The sequence below is a fragment of the Telopea speciosissima genome, chromosome 5 (assembly GCF_018873765.1).
Source record: "Telopea speciosissima isolate NSW1024214 ecotype Mountain lineage chromosome 5, Tspe_v1, whole genome shotgun sequence".
Classification (NCBI taxonomy): Eukaryota; Viridiplantae; Streptophyta; class Magnoliopsida; order Proteales; family Proteaceae; genus Telopea; species Telopea speciosissima.
In genome coordinates, this window is record NC_057920.1 from 55596276 (window position 1) to 55603624 (window position 7349).

Genomic DNA, 7349 nt, shown 5'->3' on the forward strand with positions numbered 1-7349 from the left:
ATATGGTACCACTCAACCAGAGTTGCCAAACAGGCTGTTAACTGCGATAAAATCTTTTGATAAACCAATTAATCTTGATTGGGAGCAAGAGGACTCGACTGATCTTGGTTGGGAGCAAGAGGACTCGACTGATCTTGGTTAGGAGCAAGAGGACTCGATTGATCTTGATTGAGAGCAAGAGGATTAGATTGGTCTTGATTGAGAGCAAGAGGAATTGACTGATCTTAATTGAGAGCAAGAGGACTCGATTGATCTTAATTGGGAGCAAGAGAACTCGATTGATCTTGATTGGGAGCAAGAGGACTTGATTGATCTTGATTGAGAGCGAGAGGACTCGACTGATCTTGGTTGGGAGCAAGAGGACTCGACTGAGCTTGGTTAGGAGCAAGAGGACCCAACGAAGCTTGGTTAGGAGCAAGAGGACTCGACTGATCTTGGCGCTAACATCTTGAACAAGAGTTAGTATGATTCATGATAGATGATTGGAGTTTATGTATGAGGACTTTTCCTCAACATTTAGGGTTTTTCCCCTTTTCAGAGCCTTTCTTGAAAATATTTTTCTTTTAGGTTTTTTTTTCTTTGTTCTACAGGGTAAGACCCTCCTAATGCCGAAGAAGTATTGTGGTGCAGAGAAGGTGCTCGCATGGCATAAACATCATTCTATCAATGATGGCACATGGAAAGCCACTCTTCAGTCAATCTAAGACAATGGTATGACGTACTTATAGCTGATCTGACTGACCTATGGAATGACACACTCAAATCGTTCCGAGGAAAAGATATGGTTTCAGTGAGGGATGGGTCTCATCTGAAATGCTTACATGGGAATGAACCATTCACGAGTTTTGACAATGGTTGGACGACAAAATTATGCGCAAGTATAGAAGTGGTCAAGAGATCACGATGATCAGACCATACATGAGTCCAATAGTGGCCAGATAAAATAATGATTTGGATGATAAATTGTCCATGGGTTTAGACTAAAAAGGATCGATTTGTATATAAGTACAATGGAGCCTGAAAGATTCATGGGATAATCGAACTACACGCTAGTATAGAGAGGATCAGAAAGTTCAATGATTAATTTGTACATGAGTACAAGGAGGATCAAATAATGGATCAATCTTGTACACGAGTACAATGAGGATCAAATGATGGATCAATCTATACATAAGTACAATGGAGACTGAAGATTCATGGCATGATCGATCTACACACGAGTATAGCGAAGATCAAAAAAAATGTTAATGATTAACTTATACACGAGTACAAGAAAAATCAGATAATGGATCAATCTTGTACATGAGTACAAAGAGGATCAAGATGATGGGTCAATCTGTACATGAGTACAATGGAGACCAAAGATTCACCGGATGATCGAACTACACACAAGTATAGTGAATATAAAAAATGTTAATGATTAACTTGTACACGAGTACAAAGAAAATCAGATAATGGATCAATCTTATACACGAGTACAAAGAGGATCAGGATGATGGGTCAATCTGTACTCGAGTTCAATGGAGACCGAAAGATTTACAGGATGATTGAACTACACGCGAGTATAGAGAGGATCAGAAAGTTCAATGATTAATTTGTACCTGAGTACAAAGAGGATCAGATAATGGATCAATCTTGTACATGAGTACAATGAGGATCAAATGATGGGTCAATCTGTGCATGAGTACAACGGAGACCAAAAGATTCATGGGATGATCGAACTACACGCGAGTATAGTGAGGATCAGAAAGTTGAATGATTAACTTGTACACGAGTACAAGGAGGATCATATAATGGATCAATCTTGTACGCGAGTACAATGAGATCGAAGATTTATGGGATGATCGAACTACACGCGAGGAAATTCAATGATTACCTTGTACGCGAGTACAAAGAGGATCATGATGATGGGCCAATCTGTACACGAGTACAATAGAGACCGAAGATTCATGGGATGATCGATCTACACACGAGTATAGTGAAGATCAAAAAATGTTAATGATTAACTTGTACACGAGTACCAAGAGGATCAGGATGATGGGTCAATTGGTACACGAGTACAACAGAGACCGAAGATTCACGGGATGATTGAACTATACATGAGTATAGTGAGGATTAAAAATGTCAATGATTAACTTGCACACGAGTGCAAGGGGGATCAGATACTGGATCAATCTTGTGCACGAGTACAATGAGGATCGAATGATGGGTCAATTTGCACACGAGTACAATAGAGACTGAAGATTCATGAGATGATCAAACTACACGCGAGTATAGTGATGATCAGAAAGTTCAATGATTAACTTATACACGAGTACAAGGGGGATCATGATGATAGGTCAGTCGAAGATCGAAAGATTCATGGGATGATCGAACTATAGGCGAGTATAGTGAGGGTCTGAAAATTTGATGATTAACTTGTACGCGAGTACAAAGGGGATCAGGAGGTTCAACTGGTAATCGAACTTTACACGACTGTAGTTGCAATCAAAAGAATCAATGGGGATTTAAGCTATACACGAGTATAACAAGGGTCAAAATGATCAAATTGCACGAGAGTGCGAAACCATACGCGAATCTGGTATAACCAAAAGATCAAACCGACAGTGATCCGAAAAGCCAAATGCACATGAGTGCATAAGTGGTTAAGGATTTGGTCAAACTGTATACGAGTCCAATGGAGCCAAATGATCAGAGATCAGACTGTATATGAATTCAACAGTGATCAGATAGTCCAATCGCACGTGAGTGCAGGAATGATTGAAGGCTTGGTCAAACCATACGAGGGTCTGATGGAACTTAAATGATCAGAGACCAAACTATATATGAATTCTGATATGATCGGATGAGTGGGTTGCACGCAAGTACAACGAAACTAAGAATTTAGATGGTATATGATCAAATCATTGGTCAGGAAAATGCATTCTATGAATGAAAGTGGAAAAACAATCTAACATGTATACCATTAGATGTCAAGTAGTGCATGGGCACTCTGATGACGAAAATCAGATAGTACATGAGTGTTGTCATAATCAGAGTACTGGAATGCTTAAAGGAAAATGCAATCCTATGCACGTGGATCCATGATGACAATGGAAAAGAAGTCTACCATTAAAACTCAATTAGTTGCATTATAATCCAAAATGCAACAAAAAAAAATCTTATGCAAGCAATTTTTCATATTTTTATATATTTTTTATTTTTTATTTTTTTTTTTATTATTATTTTTTATTTGCATGCAATGGGACCATAGTCCTAATGCAAATTATGTCATACAAAAAGGAAAACACAATCCCATGCAAGCAAGTGAAAAGTAATCACATACAAACATAGACACTTACCAGATATTCTCCATTTTTGTGTTGCACAACACTTGTCATTCACAAAAGCTTAGTGCACAATTATACGTTACCAAAAATCTTGATAGAGAAATCTGAGATTCACTCTAACATTTTTTTTTTATTAAATTTTTTTTTTTAAGAAACAATTTTATTTATGAGAGAAATTTATTTTGAAAACTTATGGTTATTCACATTCTAACCTAGTAATGTACAATTCTACATAGACATATTATTCTCATCCCATTACACACGTAGACTCGTCAAACATTGCTTGTCCAACATCGAACGGGTGTGGGGTGAATTTTTGACAAAGCAAGTCAAAGGGGTAAATTAAGAGAATGTGTATGAACAAGATGGGTGGATAGGTCATTCTTCCCTCCCTTCATGGAGAGTCATGTCAGTTTATCCCAGACAGTATCATCCTTCTCTGCTTGTACGGCCATTTTGTCTTTTAGACTGAGACTCTTCATGATTGGGAGTCGATCCTCATGGACAATATGCCCCTTTAATTTCACATGCTCTTGCCCCAAAAAAAAAATCTTTTTCCTTATGCTCTTTTATCCTTCTTATCTTGGATAGGGATTGCCCCAGTGACAAGTTAATTCTTCTGATCGTCTTACTGGTTGAGAGGGTGAGTACAATGCTACTGGCATTTAATCCCCTAATCATCTCTTCAGAAATCTTCATGATCTTGGTACACGTGCTTCTTTTTCTTCACATCATCGGATCGCATCAAAGAGAGAGGGATACTAGTGGAAAAGGGAAAAAAGTAGAAATATGATAGATATGATGCAAGTGAGCAAAAATGAAAAGTTGTACATGGACGAATGGGAAACTGTACATGTGGGAGGACCGAACTTGATTATTACTTCATCAAGTTGCCTACGTACCCCAAATAGGGATCAGGTCAAACGTAGTTCAGGACAAAGATGCCTTAACGTCAAAGCCTTGATGATTAAGTTCCCTCATAGCCGGGTGAACTTGAAGCTGTGGACGAGAGTCTCATCACCATTTGGCCCGAGAGGGCTTTACTAGGTTGTAATGGGGCTTAGGACTGGGTTCCAGAGGATGGTAGAGGCTCAAATGTGCCCCTAGGGTCTAACCCTGACTCGACACTTCTGCTCCCAAAACTTTACCAAGATTCCGGTAACTGAACTTGTTGGGGAAGTTCTTCTTTTTAATAATATACTCAAGAAGCTTGGCAGTCCCTCTCGTGTTTCAACTGAAGACTTTGGTAATTTCAACCTTGATAATTTTGACAATATTGTCTCCGAAGGAAAAGTGGCTATTTCTGCCCCATGGTTCAAGTGCTCCCAATTATCTACTATGTCTTGAGCCACTACATCATCTCTTCTCTTTTTTTTCTTTTTTTGCTCTCTCCTTTTTTTTCTCTTTTTTTTTCACTCTTTTTCTTTTGGCTGTCATTTTTTTTTTAACCTTTTTTTTTTTAAATCCTTCGGAAACGTATTGCCCTTGTGACATCTTACTTCACCGAAAGACCTCTTTTGGTTAGACCCTAAAAGCCAATGGAACATTTTGATGAGCAAGAGGACATATGGATAATGAGGTGTAGCTGGGCCAAACTGAGTTTTTTTTTTTTCTTTTCTTTTTAAAAGGGAACGGCTAAGGCACAACTGGGGGACTAGCGGATTTTGCTATCTCAGGGTTTATTTGAGATGACTAGCGGCCAAAGGGGGCCTCCCTTAACAGGCTTTATGAGATGAAATCTTCATCCAGGCTTCCGGCTCACTGGAAGGGGATCAGATGTATGGAAAGCTCCAGATCTTTGACCATCAAGACTTTGACATTGGAAAGATGGGTAGCATTTTTTTGTTTTTTATTTTTATTTTTTATACCAACAGTCATGAAATCATCACAAACTGCTACTTGGATGAATTGAAAAAAAGAAAGGGATTGGACAGATGGGAAAGAAACATATTCATTGATAACTATGGAAAATACAGTGGACAAGTTTACAAAAGGAAATTCGATTGAATGAAAAGGCCTAAAGACCTAAAGGATGCTGACCCAATGATGTCTTCAGTGCGATCCTGTCTACACAAGATTGAAGCACTGTCACTGCTTTTTCACCGGACTGTGTAGTTTGTACCGTTAAAAATGCCCTTCTAACTAGAGCTGGGTATTGAATCCATTTTAAGTCGGCCAACGAAACTGATACTCATCAAGTTAATGACCGTAGTTTAATGCCTTCAATCAGTGTCTGCCCCTGTTCCATCGGAGGAATACAGAAAACTTTCTTTGGCGATTCTACCACTTTGCAGTCTGGCAATGTAAAAGAAGTATTCTCTTTTAAAACTGGTGGTAGCATCAAAAGGATTTTTCCATAATCTTGGAGGAATTTGCTCCTTAGGGACTCCGTTAATCTCACACAAATGATTCTTTATATTCTCCCAATCATCCTTTCTGTATCATCTATTAAAGAAATCCACCAAATTGAATGTTGTACCAAAATAAAAGGTGCAATGAGGTCGACGCATGATCAGATTCGCATTTGGTTCTTCTCGCAACTCCTGTATCCAATATGGGTTATAGAGGGTATAGAGAAAATTCCATTTTGTACAACTGAATAATTGCTCGAGCCATTGAGTCTGTATCTGAAATCGAAGAAGAAATTTCATTGTTTTTTACCAAGGAGGAACAAATTCTGGATGCAATTCTGGAACACGAAAGCTGAATGCAACCACATACCTTTCGCAAAGGTACGAAAGGAAACAAATGGCTTCAGTAGACAACTGGTAGAGGTCTCTTATCCCGAAGATATCAAAGAAAGGATAATCTTGATGGACAGGAAGTCCTCGGAGGTCGTCATTCCCACAGTTGAGGAGAGTAATTTCATGAAACAAATCCAGGCAATCTTCACTCCTTGATTGTAAGACCTGATGCATGATCTGTTCTTGGAGATGGAGAGGTAAAAGGTCAATCCGATATTGCAATCCTACCAAAACCCCTTTTTTCTTTATCTCTTCATGGCCTTCAAACCCATTCAGCTTGGTCATATCAGTTGTTGAAGGAAGAGAGGATTCATGAACATCCTGGGCGAACATCATTGATGGAGAATTTTGACCTGTCACTACCTCTTCTAAAGGAACCGACAAAGCTTGGATCAAGGAGGTGGGATCAAACCCTTCTAAATCTTCTTTGAGGGCATTAATTGTTTGATTAACAGACTATTGTTTTGCCCCTGATATGAATTTTCCTGCTTCCAGCAGGTCTTGGATAGCATGCCCTAGTGCAATGCATTCATCAATGGGATGCCCCTCTTGGGTGTGATAGTCACAGTATTGATCTGGGTCATACCAAGATGGTGGAGGATCCCTAACCGATCGCAGAGGAACCGTGCCCAAAAGTCCCAGTTTCTTCAATTCAACATATGCAAGAGACCTAGCCACACCCAAATTGGTGAACTCACGTTGTCTTGAATTTGCCATATTCGCCTCTGAATTTTGGCTATAATATTGCATTGTGTGGCTATACTGGTCATGTGCCTTTCTGAACAATTTGTCTTCAATACGCTTCCCTACGGCCATTAGCTCTTCAAAAGTCTTGAGGTGTTGGTAGTAAAGGCAACTGTGATATTCTCCGTGCAGATTCTCCAGGATCATCTCCACCTGTTCTGCTTCTGTCGGACGATTCCACATCTTTACGGCCTTCTCTCTAAACCTCATAATGAAATTATAGAACCCTTCAGTAGGGCCTTGCTTTAGTGTCTCCAACTCTCTCCGTGTGACATCCACTTCAGTGTTGTATGAGTACTGCTTTGTAAAGGCTTTCACCACCGTTGACCAAGTCTGAGTCTGTGCTTGATCTAACCATGTCAACCATCGCAAAGCAAGTTCAGCAAGCGAGTAGAGAAAAGTCTGCCCCATTTGATTTTTCCTTAGGCCCCTAGATTTAGCCACTGTAGCAAAGATTTTGAGGTGAGCTTTAGGATCACCTGAACCATCAAATTTATCCAATTTCCATTTGAAGTCTTCGGGTATCTTTCCT